Source organism: Pan paniscus, chromosome 13 (genome assembly GCF_029289425.2).
Source record: "Pan paniscus chromosome 13, NHGRI_mPanPan1-v2.0_pri, whole genome shotgun sequence".
Lineage (NCBI taxonomy): Eukaryota > Metazoa > Chordata > Mammalia > Primates > Hominidae > Pan > Pan paniscus.
Genome location: NC_073262.2, coordinates 82,260,750 through 82,279,735, shown reverse-complemented (window position 1 = coordinate 82,279,735; position 18,986 = coordinate 82,260,750). Strand labels below are relative to the sequence as shown.

At 38.4% G+C, this 18,986-nt stretch overlaps 1 protein-coding gene across 4 annotated transcripts in view; it reads left to right on the top strand.

The window, feature by feature from the left end:
- Positions 1–18,986, top strand: part of ZNF385B (zinc finger protein 385B) — a 421,128-nt gene that overhangs the window by 230,140 nt on the left and 172,002 nt on the right. The gene's annotated exons all lie outside the window — the stretch shown is intronic.

Sequence of the window (18,986 nt, the reverse complement as noted above, 5' to 3'; positions counted from 1 at the left end):
TTCTTTTGAGAAGTGTCTGTTCATATCTTTTGCCCACCTGTTGATGGGGTTGATTTTTTTTTCTTGTAAATTTGCTTAAGTTCTTTGTAGATTCTGGATATTAGCCCTTTGTCAGATGAGTAGATGGTAAAAATTTTCTCCCATTCTGTAGGTTGCCTGTTCACTCTGATAGTAGTTTCTTTTGCTGTGCAGAAGCTCTTTAGTTTAATTAGATCCCATTTGTCAATTTTGGCTTTTGTTGCCATTGCTTTTGGTGTTTTAGTCATGAAGTCCTTGCCCATGCCTGTGTCCTGAATGGTATTGCCTAGGTTATCTTCTAGGTTTTTTTATGGTTTTAGGTCTAACATTTAAGTCTTTGATCCATCTTGAATTAATTTTTGTATAAGGTGTAAGGAAGGGATGCAGTTTCAGCTTTCTACATATGGCTAGCCAGTTTTCCCAGCACCATTTATTAAATAGGGAATCCTTTTCCCATTGCTTGTTTTTCTCAGGTTTGTCAAAGATCAGATGGTTGTAGATGTGTGGTATTATTTCTGAGGCCTGTGTCCTATTCCATTGGTCTATATCTCTGTTTTGGTACCAGTACCATGCTGTTTTGGTTACTGTAGCCTCTTGGTTACTGTAGCCTCTAAATATACAATCATGTCGTTGGCAAACAGGGACAATTTGACTTCCTCTTTTCCTAATTGAATACCCTTTATTTCTTTCCCTTGCCTGATTGCCCTGGCCAGAACTTCTAACACTATGTTGAATAGGAGTTGTGAGAGGGGGCATCCTTGTCTTATGCCAGTTTTCAAAGGGAATACTTCCTGTTTTTGCCCATTCAGTGTGATATTGGCTGTGGGTTTGTCATAAATAGCTCTTATTATTTTGACGTACATTCCATCAATACCTAGTTTATTGAGAGTTTTTAGCATGAAGGTCTGCTGAATTTTGTTGAAGGCCTTTTCTGTATCTATTGAGATAATCAGGTGTTTTTGTCATTGGTTCTGTTTATGTGATGGAGTACGTTTATTGATTTGCATATGTTGAACCAGCCTTTCATCCCAGGGATGAAGCTGACTTGATCGTGGCGGATAAGCTTTTTGATGTGCTGCTGGATTCAGTTTGCCAGTATCCTATTGAGGATTTTTGCATCGACATTCATCAGGGATATTGGTCTAAAATTCTGTTTTTTTGGTGTGTCTCTGCCAGACTTTGGTATCAGGATGATGTTGGTCTCATAAAATGAGTTAGGAAGGGTTTCCTCTTTTTCTATTGATTGGAATAGTTTCAGAAGGAATGGTACCAGCTCCTCTTTGTACCTCTGGTAGAATTCAGCTGTGAATCTGTCTGGTCCTGGACATTTTTTAGTTGGTAGGCTATCAATTATTACCTCAATTTCAGAGCCTGTTATTGGTCTATTCAGAGATTCAACTTCTTCCTGGTTTAGTCTTGGGAGGGTGTATGCGTCCAGGAATTTATCCATTTCTTCTGGATTTTCTAGTTTATTTGCATATAGGTGTTTATAGTATTCTCTGATGGTAGGTTGTATTTCTGTGGGATCAGTGGTGATATCCCCTTTATCATTTTTTATTGTGTCTATTTGATTCTTCTCTCTTTTCATCTTTATTAATCTTGCTAGTGGTCTATCAATTTTCTTGATCTTTTCAAAAAATCAGCTCCTGGATTAAATGATTTTTTGAAGGGTTTTTTTGTGTCTCCATCTCTTTCAGTTCTGCTCTGATCTTAGTTATTTATTACCTTCTGCTAGCTTTTGAATGTGTTTGCTCTTGCTTCTCTAGTTCTTTTAATTGTGATGTTAGGGTGTCAATTTTAGATCTTTCCTGCCTTCTCTTGTGGACATTTAGTGCTATAAATTTCCCTCTACACACTGCTTTAAATGTGTCCCAGAGATTCTGGTATGTTGTGTCTTTGTTCTCATTGGATTCAAAAAACATCTTTATTTCTGCCTTCATTTCCTTATTTACCCAGTAGTCATTCAGGAGCAGGCTGTTCAGTTTCCATGTAGTTGTGTGGTTTTGAGTGAGTTTCTTAATCCTGAGTTCTAATTTGATTGCACTGTGGTCTGAGAGACAGTTTATTGTGATATCAATTCTTTTACATTTGCTGAGGAGTGCTTTACTTCCAATTATGTGGTCAATTTTAGAACAAGTGTGATGTGGTGCTGAGAAGAATGTATATTCTGTTGATTTGAGGTGGAGAGTTCTGCAGATGTCTATTAGGTCTGCTTGTTGCAGAGCTGAGTCAAAGTCCTGGATATCCTTGTTAACCTTCTGTCTCATTGATCTGTCTAATATTGACAGTGGGGTGTTAAAGTCTCTCATTATTATTGTGTGGGAGTCTAAGTCTCTTTGTAGGTCTCTAAGGATTTGCTTAGAGACCTGGGTCTCTGGGTGCTCTTGAATTGGGTGCATATATATTTAGGATAGTTAGCTCGTCTTGTTGAATTGATCCCTTTACCATTATGTGTTGGCCTTCTTTGTCTCTTTTGATCTTTGTTGGTTTAAAGTCTGTTTTATCAGATACTAGGATTGCAACCACTGTTTGTTTGTTTTTTTGTTTTTGTGGTTTTTTTGCTTTCTATTTGCCTGGTAGATCTTCCTCCATCCCTTTATTTTGAGCCTATATGTGACTTTTCACATGAGCTAGGTCTCCTGAATACAGCACACCGATGGGTCTTGACTCTTTATCCAATTTGCCAGTCTGTGTTTTTTAATTGGGGCATTTAGCCCATTTAGTTTTAAGGTTAATATTGTTATGTGTGAATTTGATCCTGTCATTATGATGTTCACTGTTTATTTTGCTCCTTAGTTGATGCAGTTTCTTCATAGCATCAATGGGTCTTTACAATTTGGCATGTTTTTGCAGTGGCTGGTACCAGTTGTTTCTTTCCATGTTTAGTGCTTCCTTCAGGAGCTCTTGTAAGGCAGGCCTGGTGGTGACAGAATCTCTCAGCATTTGCTTGTCTGTAAAGGATTTTATTTCTCCTTCACTTATGAAGCTTAGTTTGGCTGGATATGAAATTCTGGGTTGAAAATTCTTTTCTTTAAGAATGTTGAATATTGACCCCTACTCTCTTCTGGCTTGTAGGGTTTGTGCAGAGAGATCCACTGTTAGTCTGATGGGCTTCTCTTTGTAGGTAATTCGACCTTTCTCTCTGGCTGCCCTTAACACTTCTTCCTTCATTTCAACCTTGTTGAATCTGACAATTACATGTCCTGTGGTTGCTCGTGTCGAGGAGTATCTTTGTGGTGTTCTCTGTATTTCCTGAATTTGAATGTTGGCCTGCCTTGCTAGGTTGGGGAAGTTCTCCTGGATGATATCCTGAAGAATGTTTTCCAACTTGGTTCCATTCTCCCTGTCACTTTTAGGTACACCAATCTAACGTAGATTTGGTCTTTTCACATAGCCCCCTGTTTCTTGGAGGCTTTGTTCATTTCTTTTTACTCTTTTTTCTCTAACCTTGTCTTCTCGCTTTATTTCACTCATTTGATTTTCAATCACTGATATCCTTTCTTCCACTTGATCAAATCAGCTATTGAAGCTTGTGCATGTGTCACGAAGTTCTCATGCCATGGTTTTCAGCTCCATCAGGTCATTTAAGGTATTCTCTACACTTTTTTTTCTAGTTAGCCATTCCTCTAATCTTTTTTCAAGGTTTTTAGCTTCCTTGCGATGGGTTCGAACATCCCCCTTTAGCTTGGAGAAGTTTGTTATTACCGACCTTCTGAAGCCTACTTCCATCAACTCATGAAAGTCTTTTTCTGTCCAGCTTTGTTCCATTGCTTGCGAGGAGCTGCGATCCTTTGGAGGATAAGAGGCACTCTGATTTTTAGAATTTTCAGCTTTTCTGCTCTGGTTTCTCCCCATCTTTGTGGTTCATCTACCTTTGGTCTTTGATGTTGGTGACCTACAGATGGGGTTTTGGTGTAGATGACCTTTTGGTTTATGTCAATGCTATTCCTTTCTGTTTATTAGTTTTCCTTCTAGTAGTCAGGTCCCTCAGCTGCAGATCTGTTGGCATTTGCTGGAGGTCCACTCCAGACACTGTTTGTCTGGGTATCACCAGCAGAGGCTGCAGAACAGCAAATATTGCTGCCTGATCCTTCCTCTGGAAGCTTTATTCCAGAGTGGCAGCCACCTATGTGAGGTGTCTGTCAGCCCCTACTGGGAGGTGTCTCCCAGTTAGGCTACACAGGAGTCAGGGACCCACTTGAGGAGGCATTCTGTCCATTCTCAGAGCTCAAACGCCATGCTTGGAGAACCACTGCTCTCTTCTGAGCTGTCAGACAGGGACATTTAAGTCTGCAGAAGTTGTCTGCTGCCTTTTGTTCAGCCATGCCCTGCCCGCAGAGGCAGAGTCTAGAGGCAGTAGGCCTTGTTGAGCTGCAGTGGGCTCCGCCCAGTTTAAGCTTCTTGGCCACTTTGTTTACCTACTCAAGCCTCAGCAATGGCAGACACCCCTCCCCCAGCCAGGCTGCTGCCTCGCAATTCAATCTCAGACTGCTGTGCTAGCAGTGAACAAGGCTCCGTGGGTGTGGGACCCACTGAGCCAGGCATGGTAGAGAATCTGCTTGTCTGCCATTGCTAAGACCTTGGGAAAAGCACAGTATTTGGGTGGGAGTGTCCTGGTTTTCCAGGTAGTCTGTCACGGCTTCCCTTGGCTAGGAAAGGGAAATCCCCCAACCCCTTGTGCTTCCCGGGTGAGGTGACGCCCCACCCTGCTTTGGCTCATCCTCCATGGGCTGCATCCACTGTCCAACCAGTCCCAATGAGATGAACCAGGTACCTCAGTTGGAAATGCGGAAATCACCCATCTTCTGCGTTGATCATGCTGGGAGCTGCAGACTGGAGCTGTTCCTTTTCGGTCATCTTGCAATTTCATGTTAATTTTCTAAAGGAGGGTACCCCACAAATTGTTTAGACTTCAGGTCTCTGAAAATCTGAATTTGCCCAATGTTCTATTCATATATAAGGGATGCATACAGTGTAGTTTTTTAGACAGCCACTCATTCATATGTTTGAGGTTATCAATAAAATGTTAGGTTATGAGTAATGATTATATTGTATAATTTACCATGACAGATCCTGTAATAAATTGGCAACATTTGCTCTAAGTAATAAAATTTCAGATGCTGGCTGACAGCACTCTGTAGGTGTCATCTGTGTTCTGTGAGGGCTCGGCCTGTTCTGGTTGAGAATTTCTCCTAGACATAATCAGTTTCAATGGTGGGCAGAGCCACTTCCCATTGTAAGAAATCAGTCTCCTCCTAAAAATGTCTATTTCTAGGACCGGGTCTGGAAATTTATAAGAGCCTGGAATACACCTGAAAGCAAGGAAACTATCAGAAATACTGGGGTCATGTCAAAAAGACACAGGAAATAATTTCCAATAATCAAAAAAATAATGACTGCAATTTATGGAAACACATCAAACATATTAACATCTGTTAGTGCATAATGATAGCAAAAAGTTTTAAAAAAGAAAATAAGCTTTCTGTTACCCTTGAAGGATATGAGGGTATAAATTCATTCTGTAAACTGATGAGTAAAGGGAAAGAAAACATTTATGCTGTCGTTCCTGTACAAACTGTAATTCAGTTTGTTAACCAAATAGTTGATACGTAAAATGTCTGCTCTACAGAAGAATTCCAGCCAATACATGGAGAAGGAAAGAAAGACCTAAACCATCACTCTTTTGTCACCGTTGCTCAACTAATGAATCTAGGAAATGATCATCAATTACTGCCCATACAATTAAATGAAAGGTTGATGGAGAATTTTTATAAGATGAATTAGGATGAGAAGAACAAAACCTACTAATTAGCAAAAGAAAGACAGCAGAAATTACTCACCTTCTGATGTGATATAGAAGTACAACCCCACTCATGAAATATACTTGCCAAAAAATAGGACATGTATCTGTTCAAACCTCTAGGTCTACCCATTTTCAAGAAACTCAGAAGAAAGAGGAAGATGTCACATGACACCATGGAAACCAATCAGCAAAATCCAAAATGTAAGACATTCTACAGGACAAATGACTGAAATAAGTGGCAAAAGATAAAAAAGGGGAAGGACTATCAAAAAATTAATTAACAGATTAAAATAAATTAATACTTAAAGACATTTCATCCAGATACTCTGGATCTTGATTTGAACAAAGCAACTTTGTAAAAAAGAACTTTGAGGGAGTCAGAGAAGGTTAAATATGGACCAATTATTAGATAATATTAAAGAATTACTGATAATTTTAACATGCGATAATAGTATCGTGATAATGGTTAAAATGAGCTTATCTCTTAGAAATACAAACTGATGTATTTACAAATAAAATGATATAATGTCTGAGATTTGCTTGAAAATAATCCAGCTGGGGAGAAGGAAAAAAACATGTTTGAAAAGTACAATGAAATAAGGTTGGCCATATGTTGATAAATATTAAATCTGGATAACACAGGCATGAGGATTTCTATTATTGTAACTACTTTTAGATAACTAAAATATCTAAGTTTGTTTTATGGTAGGCAAAGAGACATAGAAAGTAAATGTGGGAAGCAAATGCTGAAATATACTCTACCTACACTTTCTTGCTACTATTTGTTTTTGGAAAAAAAAAACTTGATCAATAGAAACACCCAATTTTGACATTTGTGAAATATTAAATACAAATATTATAGGCAGTAGTGTGCTAGTAAATAGCTCTCTGAAGAAAAAAGCCCTGATTTGTAGTATTTACCAGTTTGCAACGTGTGAATACTCCCACCAAGGCTGATTTCAAGCTATTGATGGGACCTCATGGAATGTGGAGTTGAGAAGAGATGTGTACTCTGAGCAGCCAGCTCCAGCCCACATCTGGAGAGATGACAGAGAAGCATTAGTTTCTGGAATCAGATTATGGATCTTGGGTAAGATCCCAACTCTAAAGTGAACCCTCTGTTTCCTCTTGTTCAGCTAAGTTTTTCTGAGCATTAGTTTCCCCCTCTTAAAATGAGGATAATTTCTACTACATCAAGACAAGGATTAAATCAGATCATCCATGTTATGGACCTAGTATGGTTCCAGTTGCAATGAGTGATCCTTCATGCTAATATCGTTTCTTCTCTTCAAGTTAAAATAGAAGGGAGAACTCTTGGTCTGGGGCAGTTTCAAAGTTTCAAATGAAGGGAATGAAGCTGATCATCTTTTCAGAAGGCTTCCTGCCCAGAATTTCTATAATTAGTTAAAATTACAGGTTTCAGGCACAGTGTCACAAACCTGCCAGAAACTCACCAAGCTCTAATTTGGTTGGATATTAATTGGTAGGCTGAGAAGTGAATGTGATATGATTGCAGCTAGAATAGAACTATTTGTTAAAGGTAGGGGTTTCTGTCCAATGTGATCTGGAATTGCAAGTACACAGTAACAATTAAGTATTATCTTAGACTTGACATGGTAAAAAGATTATAACTTTCCTAATCTTCTCCTGGGGAATGTTGAGGCCCAGAGGAGATGTTTCTGGCATGAATAAGCCTAAGGGTTATATTGGAACATTGGAAGTGTTTCCATTCATAATTTTGATCATGTTTCAACAGAATTATTAATAATAGCATTTTACTTCCCAAATTCTTTAAGTTGGGTGATTAACAATGTCTCAGTTCATGAAAGAGGGTTGGGTCTTTTTTTTCTTTTGCTTTGCTTGCTGAATAATTTATTTCTTTAGTGAAGAAATATAAGGTTAAGGTAATCACTGATTAGTCTCTAATAATGCAATTTTCAATATTACTGAATTATATGCATATACAAATGTTTTTCAGTTTATTATAACTCAGGCTAGAGAAAATCTGAATGATAAGTTAAGCCCATTTTTACAATCTGCAGACACTAATACTAAAAGCATTTGAAATTTGATTTACGTATCTGGGTTGATGTGTTCCTACTGGGAATACAACTTAAGGATGTATTTTCCCCTCTAAGGGAGAGTTGCATGAATCATAAATCTACATATTTTGGATTTCTGAGCAAATACTTAGGAGATAAGAAGCAGTATGCTGTATCCTCCATCTGAGGCAGTGTGCTGTATCATCTATCCCATCTCCTTTGATCTTTAAAAGAATAGTTTTACCCTCAGAAAATTAAAATATTTGGCCATTGGAAATTTGAACTTCCTGTTTTCTTAAAACAGTACTATTTATCATAAATTCAGTGGCTCCTAAGAAGTATGTTTTAAGAAAGAAAATGGAACAAAATAGAAAATATTAGTATGCCACACATAGAAAAGATACTGTTTTGTGAAACTTATGTTTCAGGTGTGCATGCATGTCTATGTGTATACATTCTGAGTTGTGAAGTAAAATTTACTTCTGAGGCATGTTAAAACATTGATGCTTTAAAATGTACAATAAGAAAAGTTACTGAAAATAGAATAACAGTTCTCCATTTTGTGATCCATACATCCTTGAAATTTTTAAAATAAAGTCATCCTAGATTTAGAAGTGGGCAGGGTACTGCCTAGGCATTAGGAGACAGCAGAGAATGAGAGGGGAGTTGCACTCTTTAGGAGACATGTTTGTGAAGATGCATCTTGTGTCTGTTTTTATTTTATCCTTTTAGGCAGGAAGGATCTTACTACATGACCTGTCCATCCCTTTTATATTTATATAGATATATATGTAATTTATATACACATACATAATTTAGTATAACATAGTTATGATATCGTGTTCCTTGTACCAGCCCTATTATCTCAATTACATTTCAAGACTTTTGAGGTCAGGGACTTTGCCTTAGGGATCTGGCATCTTTCCACCCATCAAGCACGTCACACACACAGTAGTATATACTTACTAACTTATTATTGTTAATAGTGAAAATGGCTAAAGTTCACCCAACATTATTTAGCCACCTTTATTCATCTGTTTATATATTTATGCATATAAAAGGATTGCAGCCGCTTATTAAGGCATGAATAAATAAGAAAATAATGGCTGAATTGTCAATACAAATAACCATAATATATAAAAAATATATGCATATGTAAATATATATGTATTTATAGATCATAAAATAAGTAAGGCTAGAGGAAAAAAATATAAATAATCAGGCTCTAAGTTCTTTCATAGTTCTCTCTCTCTTAGTCTTATTCTTGCATCTGAACTTCCCAGTAGGCAAAGTGATAAGGACTATATATCAGTTGCATGAATTCTTATTAAAGAAAAAGAGAGATACTCTCAGGGAAAACAAAGATTTTCATTGTATACATGGCCAAAAATCATTTCTCACATGAAGTTTTATGGAGGAGACAGTGAGTCTGGACTAGAAAATATCTACATCACCACTCCAGGTAATGGATTTTATTTCTCGGTTTCTTCTGCTCCTCTGTAAATGCTGAAGACTATGATAAAATCCAGAAATCTGTAAGAAGACAGGAAATTATGGTCCAGTATAGAATCTTTTGCCTATTCTAACGATATCACTTAGAACATTTAGAAGAAATTGTTCAAACAATTCTCCCCAGATACCACCTATCACAACCAGAATTTAACGGAACTGGATGGTAGAGAGTATAAGATTACATTCCCTAGCAAGGGCCTAGATGATAGGCATTTATGATTGTTGGTTGAAAGCAAATTCATCTGCTTTAGAAAAAATCATGACTAGGGGTTCTGGTCAATATCCTTTGGTAGAAATTAGCAAGTTTACCGACTTCCCTATCTGAGTGATGGGATGAGCAATTCTACCTCCACACAAAGATGAGCCATTCTGCAACAAATGTTTTGAAGGCTTGAATCCACAGTATCATTTCAGGGCAGTTTCAAAGCACATGGGAATAATTTTTTACTCATATTTTGCTTTATCTCTTCTCTAGATTACTGCTAATCACCAGCTTTTGCTGACTCTAGTAGTACTATTCTTGCTTCATGTATGTGAGGAGGTCCTATTAGTTTTCCTACAACAATCCACAATTGAGTTAGCAGTAAACTAGAAAGACAGAAGACCTAGTATTTGGAGCACCAAACAGAAATATTAAAATGGTCAGGTATTTGTGAAATGTCTACTTTGTGCAGAGGTAGAAGAATCACTTCTACACCTTGAAAGTTCATAGTAAAGAACATCCTAGTAAAGATAAGCCACAAAATGCGGGTGATGGTGGGGAGTTCCAGACCCTTCTGGGAAGAATCACTGTAAGAAGCCAGGGATTAAGCACAGCTGATGGGGTACAGGGTGTTGGACTTGGGGCAGTGGAAAGATAGCAAATACCTAGAGAAAATAGATAAAGGTGTATATATAGGAAAGACCTGATAAATGTTACTGCTAATTTACTTGAAGTGCAAGCAGGCTCTTAAAAATGAGAGGTGGGAGAGAAAGGAAGAGATGATGAAATGAGTTGTACTTGGGCTGGTTCTAGTGAACCTAAGGAGAGGTGATTTTGAGGAAAGCATAGAAACAACTACCAGGCTGCCACTTTTTAAAAAATATGGTTGCAGATGAAAGCCCCTTTAGAAGGAAACATAGGATATTCTCTAACTTTTTTAAGTCTAACAACTCTTTTGAAAAAGAAAATGTTTGGCTATAATTTATTTGTAAAATCAGAAGGTTTAGTTGTTAGCCAAGAAACTGACTGGCTGTTTGCAGCAGAAAAGAAATTTGTTGAAAAGGCCTTGGGGAGCTCATGGAAACACTAGAAGCCTGCAGAACCAGGTTCAGGACATTGGAGAAAGCAAAGGTAAGCAGGGAAGTAGAAACAGAGCCTGGATTCATGCCATGAAACCCATCTGGTAAGAGCAGGGCTGCTGATGCCACTAAGTACTGCCTGCCACAGTTGCACCCCACCACTGGACTACATTCCTGCCCCAATCGTATCTTGGAGATAGGATGCATCTGCTGCTGCTGTGCCATCTTCAAAATGGCATCTTCCCTGTTCCTGCCTCTTGATATCACTAGTTCAGGATTCACGGGGTGGAGGATCAGGGAAGGGGGATAAAATATGTCTGATCAGCTGAGTCTAAGTCATGTACTCACATCTTAGCCTCAAGAATCGCTGAGAAAGTGAGAGTTTAGCCATTTGTGCTCTCATAGTGAGAAGTGGAGTTTGTCTTCTCTCAAAACTTATGAAGGTGCAGAATTCCTAGAGAGACATAGGTTTAAATTCTGGGAATCCAGGTTAAAAAAAAAAAAAAGACAAATGTCCACTAGAATTTCCTCTCAAGCTTTCATTTACTCTTGAGTTCTTGATTGATTTTTGGAGCTAAATTCTCCGGACATCCTAGAAAAGGGAGTCCAGTGAATCTTGATTTTCTGTTCTAGTTTAAATAATGCAATCCAAACATGCCTCAAGCCATTGCCAGTTTGAAGATCCAGTTAAGCTTCAAGTGCATCACAACTTCTTAGCGCCAAGTGCCAACATTTTCAGTTTTGACATTAAATTTATTCTTTTGTTGGTGCTTATATTTTAAGTGGCATAATTGAAAATGAATCTAAATGTGTGAGATTTTAGCTTGTGTGTGCCCTCTGAAGGCTTTCACGAAAGCCTCGATAATGATGGTAGTGCATGAACTGGCCCTCACAGGTGCCAGTGGTGTAGGCATGTCCCTCCCTTCGCTAGGCACCCTGCCAGCCACCACTGTCCTCTCTACAGCTGCTGCTCTTTCAGAGTACAGGCAAAGCTCCTTTCTGTCTCCTCTTAGTTTACAATGCCAGTTACAGAAATTCATGCCAGACCACACTCCAATGTGATAGTTGTACAAGTGGGGACATGGAAAGATTATCAAACTAGTTGTGATTAAACATTTTTATTCTTGTATGTGTGGCTTAAAATAACAGAAGGTTCTGGAAATGCAGAGTAAATAACTGCTATAAGATTCTAAAATACATAGCTGGAACCTAAGTAACTTCTATAACCCTTCCTGGGAAGATGCCCTTCCAAGCCATTCTAGCCTAAACTTAGAAAATAAGGTTTATTTTTAACTTTGTTACCTCTCTGAGTTATTCCAGGAAGATTTTTCTTAGGGATTTTCCAGTGTCATTAGATACCACAGACAGAGTATGTGCTGCACAAAGCCAGATTTTTTCTGCATTATCCTTGAAGATAAATCCAGGAAACTCCATGGGCTTACTGTTTATACCAACCCAAGCTAGGCTGAAAGATGTCAGGGTGATGATACATCTGAGGGTGACGACCCTGAATGAGTTCTGGGACTGGGCTGTTATACTACATTTTTATTAATAGTTGCACATCTTGAGATCTGATTCATTTCTAGTCATAGGCCTTTGAGCCTTACTAATTTGCATAAGGGCTCAGAGCCATGCTAATTTTTTCTTTTTATTTGAGTATATTTTGTGTTAAGGGAAAACAAGCAAATAGATTTTTGATAAGCAAATGGTGGCCAGGCTGAGGAGCTGTAACTTGTAACTAAAAAGTTACAGCTTAGTATACAGTGGAAGAGATAAAAATCCTGGTAAATTGGTGACTTCAGTGTCTCCCTTGTATAATTTTGTAGTTTTTGCAAGATTCAGAGATGCTAAACTCTCATCATGTTGTCAAATTGAAGGTAATATTTAACATGAAGCAAGTCTTTCTACCATTTTCATCAGTGGCCTAAAAGAAGATAGTGGATTTTCATTTTGTTTCCAAAGTGATTATTGGATTTTCAGGTTGCACTGAAAAATGTGATCAAAGGTGTGACACGGAGGTGATTCACTGTCCCCAAAACATAAACTGGGAGGCACCCCCCAGCAGGGGCACACTGACACCTCACACGGCAGGGTATTCCAACAGACCTGCAGCTGAGGGTCCTGTCTGTTAGAAGGAAAACTAACAAACAGAAAGGACATCCACACCGAAAACCCATCTGTACATCACCATCATCAAAGACCAAAAGTAGATAAAACCACAAAGATGGGGAAAAAACAGAACAGAAAAACAGGAAACTCTAAAATGCAGAGCACCTCTCCTCCTCCAAAGGAACGCAGTTCCTCACCAGCAACGGAACAAAGCTGGATGGAGAGATTTTGACGAGCTGAGAGAAGAAGGCTTCAGACGATCAAATTACTCTGAGCTACGGGAGGACATTCAAACCAAAGGCAAAGAAGTTGAAAACTTTGAAAAAAATTTAGAAGAATGTATAACTAGAATAACCAATACAGAGAAGTGCTTAAAGGAGCTGATGGAGCTGAAAACCAAGGCTCGAGAACTACGTGAAGAATGCAGAAGCCTCAGGAGCCGATGCGATCAACTGGAAGAAAGGGTATCAGCAATGGAAGATGAAATGAATGAAACTAAGCGAGAAGGGAAGTCTAGAGAAAAAAGAATAAAAAGAAATGAGCAAAGCCTCCAAGAAATATGGGACTATGTGAAAAGACCAAATCTACGTCTGATTGGTGTACCTGAAAGTGATGCAGAGAATGAAACCAAGTTGGAAAACACTCTGCAGGATATTATCCAGGAGAACTTCCCCAATCTAGCAAGGCAGGCCAACGTTCAGATTCAGGAAATACAGAGAACGCCACAAAGATACTCCTCGAGAAGAGCAACTCCAAGACACATAATTGTCAGATTCACCAAAGTTGAAATGAAGGAAAAAATGTTAAGGGCAGCCAGACAGAAAGGTCGGGTTACCCTCAAAGGGAAGCCCATCAGACTAACAGCGGATCTCTCGGCATAATCGCAAAGGGGCGACTGAGGAGCAGAATTCCAGGTGAAATCTTATTTCTTATGTGCCCTCTCACCTAGACCTGCTGTAACAGGGAGGAAGTAAAGGAAGGTAGGGAGAAAGGGAACTTACAGGGGTGTGATGAAACCAGCTCTCACTGGCTTGGGGGAACCAATTGCATGCATTTCTTTGCAAACTTACGTTAAGTGACATGTTGATCTTTAAAATCAGCCATGATGGGAATAATTTACACTATAGACATTGGCAGTGCTACAAATCACGGCTCCCTCTTCCCAAATACTTTGTTGTTAACATTTATTAGCTTTCCACTGGTGACCTGCTGTTAAAAGGAACATTGTGTGTCACAACCTTAACATTATTACCACTTCTTGATTCTGATTTTTCAAGGTATGTAAAATTTCTAAAGACCTAGACTATAGCCTATCTTTCTTATACCTTTGTGTACTAAAGATATTCCAGGTTGGAAGAATTTGTTCTCTATTTTAAAATTATCCAGTAGGCCTTTGTTTCCTGTGCTATTTTAACTTGCTACATTTCCTCAATTGCATAGTTATCTTTTTCCCCCTCCCCTTTTTTTCTACCCCATTCTTGGTTATCCTTTCATAATTTCTTGGTCTTCTCAGTGTAGACCCTGATATATTATGAAGTATTTGTATGCATACCACCTGGTTAGTATGATCCAAGACATCAAGTAGTATTATAGACTCTTTCAATTCAGCAAACACACTATCTCCTTTGCCTAAGACACTGTGCCAGAGAAAATAAAGGACAGTATCTAGTCCTCAAACAACTTGAAATCTAGGGAAAACACCAGACATGTATACAACTAAGACTAGTGCAGAGCATAATGTGAAAGATGCTTTTTTAAAAAGTACAAAGAAAATGCAAACTGAAGCACAGAGAATAGAGATTATTTCTGAATGCAAAAATTAGAGAAGGCCTCAGGAATACAAAGCCATCTCAACAAAGTCTTAAATAATTGGTATGCATATTGAAGCTGAACTTTTTAGTTTTTTATGAATATATGACTGTAAGACTCACATTAAAGTAGTTAGTAAATTAGTTCATATTCTTTACTGATCTGCCAAAATTAGCTTATTGTCATAGGAGTTAGGAAAACTTAGCAAAAATAAGATTTTAAAGTCCTAAATATATGGAACTGATACTAGATTCAGAAGATGCCAATTTAGAGAATGCATTTTTCTCATCTTTGTGGCCTCCATAGGTTATTCTCAGCGCACTGTTTATAGAAGGTCTGTAATAAAAGTTTATAATTACCAATGACTAATTGTATGTCAGGCACTTTTTCATATATGATATTGTCAAATACTAAAACCAGAAAAGTTCATCTTTTTCAGGATATCACAATAAGGAGAGTGCCCCAGATCCGAAGATCAGAGTATCACTGCAGAGTGGTGTTGCATTAGACTTTTATAGATAGGAGTCAACAAGTTACAAGTGAGAGGATCTACAGTAGGGATTTTGCAATCAGGGGAAGCCTCAATCAGCTAGATGAACAGGAAAGATTTATCTCTGTGTCTAGCTAGTTTCTGGGGGAAAAGCAATCATAATCTTAGCTAATCACTCAAGAGACAAAGAACAGGAAGTTGACTAGGGGCAAAATGAGAAGGGTCTGTGGCTAGCCTTGTCATCAGGTTTAGGCAAAAGGAGAAAGGCCTGTGACTCTGTCAATATTTAAACCACAGAGTTACTCTGAAATATATTAACACCAAAAGTCAGAAATTGACATTCAGAGAGGTTGAGAAACTTGCTAAGGTCACATAGCTAGTAAATGACAGAATTTCATCCTATATCTTTCTGGCCTTCTCTTTTTATCATGCCACATTACTCACATTGTGTTGGATGAATGCTTAAACAGTAATTTTTATGGTTAATGTGACTTTTATTTATTTTCTATGTATTTATACACATACTACCTAGTTTGGAAATAATGGTCTTCAGAGAACTAGGTGTAAATGTTTAGAAATGACAGGTATCTGTTCACAAGCTGGTTTATAGTAAGAACGTGCCTCGTTCCCCATAAGAAAATCTACCTTTTCAGTGACTGCATAGGGAGAAATATAGGATTCTAGTGTGTTAATATTTAGAGTGATTACTTTTGCTATAAATCAATAAGCTGTAGTGATAGAAAGTATCACTGTTTCTTTTTCAGCTCTGCTGTGTGGAACCCTAGAGGTTTTGCAGGAGGTGCTTTGAGATCCTCACATAAGTTTTTGGCTGGATGGGGGAACAGGACAGGAATCAGGCAGGGCTTGGTTCCCCAGCTTCAGCCTAAGCTATTGGGTATACATGTTGAATTCGAAAGTTAAAAAAGACTCAGTAAAGAAGGTAATAAAAATGTGAAAACTATTAATCTGAGAGAATCAGTTATTTTAATAAAACAAAGGCTGTATATGTATATTTCTCTTGGAAGACTTAAGTTCATAAGTGTATTGGCTATTATCAGCTTCATGGAGACCCTTGCTGTGTTTTCAATATTCACAGCAATGCAATGTTTTCATGCACCTGAAGTGTTCATCAACACAGCAGAGGAATCTAACCTGTCTGGCCTGAATCATTTGGCATCTATTCCATGCTCAAATTTTTGTGATAATTATGAGTGTGAAGTGATAATTTGTTGTTGAGTTTTGTCCTGGGGCTGAGTCATTTAATTCTTTTTTTTAAATCATGTTTTAAAATTTTTTGTTAGAAACAGACCAGGTGTTGTTTCATAGTAACTGCATTATATTCTCTGAACACTGAAGCAAAAATTGAAGCAAAACAAAAGCCACTACACTTCTGTCTGTGCTACCTTCCTAACCATAGTAACTGTGTCTATTGTAAGTAGAAGAGAAGAAGGAGCAGTTTAAGCTTAGGATCTGGGGGCTGCTGAAGCCAAGAACTTTTGAGGTACCTTGTCACTACTGGCAGCAGAAACATGGAAGTTTTAGCTTAGAGGCAAGTAAAGCAAAGTTTAGTGCTTTCCTGATTCCTCTTGTTCTCCTATGCAGGGATAACCTGGCTGCCCCTACTCCATGCATCACATGCCAAGAAGTTCAGGCAGTGACAGGAGATGCTATCATTAGCTTTGATTCTCTCCATAACCTCCTGGTTTTAGATAGGAGTGCTATGGTTACAGGAAGATGGCAAAATGAAAAATAAGACAAATCAACCAGAAGATACCAGAAAATAGGAGAAAATGAGATAAGGAACTATGAACTGGAAAGCAAAACAAGTGAATTATTTGTAGCAGTCAAAGTTTCTAGACATTTTGGAGGAAATTGAATCTTAGGAAACTGTTCTGAAAGGAGTTATGAATATGAATAAACAGGAAAGAGTGACATTTAAGGCTGGGGGACTGCAAGTGCAAAAGCTTATAGTGGAAATGAACCATAGATATTGACCATGAAAAGGTATGTAGGGCTGAGAAATAAGTAGGCAAGAATACAGAGGTTGGCAATAGTAGAGCTCAGTTTTAGACTTTGCTACTAAAATTATAATCATTAGTAAACTGATAATCTCTCTAAGGTAACGGATAAAATGTTTTTTTATTCTTCCTTGATAAGGCTTGGGAATTTAATGAGTATAAGAGTGATCACTTTCTTGGTCCCTGAAACAGGGAGGAAAAATTAGTATTATTAATGCTAAACTAGGAGCCTTCTAATCACATGTTTCTTTTGTTCCCTCTTTCTCAGGCTACAATTGGCAGACATGAGTAATAATAGGAAGAAGAAGAGAGAGTGAGCACAGGAGAAACGTGTGATTAGAAGGCTCCTAGCATAGCTAATGCTAACTTTCCTCCCTATTTAGGGGGATCAAGTTCTCAAGATTCTTATGGGTACATTCTTTAAGAGTAGTTCTCTCTAGAAGGGTTGAAAATTACCTCCTTGGTATAATGGCCAATATTTGGATAATGGGTATACTAGAAGCCCAACCCCCACCAGTATGCAGGTAATACTCATGTAACAAACAAGCACATGTACCCCCTGAATCTACATTTTTTAAAGAATAGTTCTCAAATTGATGTCCCTGAACTAGCAGCATCAGTACCACATGAGGACTTGTAAGAAAGGCCAGTTTTCAGGCCTCCTCCTAGGCGTACAGAAGCATAAACTCTGAAGTGGAACCCACCAGTCTGTGTTTTAATAAGCCTTCCAGGTGATTCTCATGCACACTAAAATCGAAAAACACTGCCTTAAAGCTTTTTTTCAATATAAAAGTACTCCAGAAAATAGAAAGTTGATGCATTTTTCTTCCAAGCTCCTTTTCTCAATGCTTTACAATTTTCTGATTAAATCTAGGAGAAATAAAAAGAACCCAATCAGGTGGTACTAGGCTTTCAACACACACTATTCTTCCTTTGAAAAAGAAAAGCGTAGCTGTGCTCCAGACCTAAAAACAGCAACTGCAAGAGCACCCAGCTGGGGTGCATCAGGTGCAGCATCAGTCCCTGCCTTGGATTTACAAACCCAGAAAGAATATTTTTTAAATCAATTATTAACCGGAGACTCAGAAGTCTTCTATTTGACAGAGCTTCAGAAACTGAATCATTAATTATATCCAAGACAAACATATAGCTGTTGATGCTGAACTTTTAAGAGAATTTAGCAGCTGTTTATTAAATGCCAAGAGAAAATTGGTAGTTGCAACTTTGGGGATCAAATAAAAATGGCAAAGGTAACAGACACCACACTAAAAGGGGGACAAGTGGAAATATGAAGGCTGTAGTCACTAAATGTAAGGAGAACTGAGATGCAGCTTTTTGTAAAGAGGAGGAAGAGTGGAGTGAGAGTCACAGCAAGAAATAAGAGGCAGATGAGGGGAGCGGGAGTCTAATTACAATAAAAACTGATTGATTGGGCCAGGTGCGGTGGCTCACGCCTATAATCTCAGCATTTTGGGAGGCTAAGGCAGGAGGATTTCTTGAGCCCAGAGGTTCAAGATGAGCCTGGGCAACATAGCGAGACCCTGTCTTCCCAAAAAATAAAAAAAATTAGCCAGGCCTGGCAGCATGCAACTGTGGTACCAGCTACTCAGGAGGCTGAGGTGAGAAGATTGTTTGATCCCAGGAGTTCAAGGCTGCAGGGAGCTATGATCGCACCACTGCACTCCAGCCTGGGTGACACAGTGGGACACTGTCTGAAAAAAACAAACCTAATTGATTCATTGATTAATATGTCTTTTAGAGAAAGCCCCATCTCTACTAAAAATACAAAAAATTAGCCCAGCGTGGTGACATACACCTGTAGTCTCAGCTACTCAGGAGGCTGAGGCGGGAGAATCGTTTGTACCTGGGAGGTGGAGGTTGCAGTGAGCCAAGATTGTGCCACT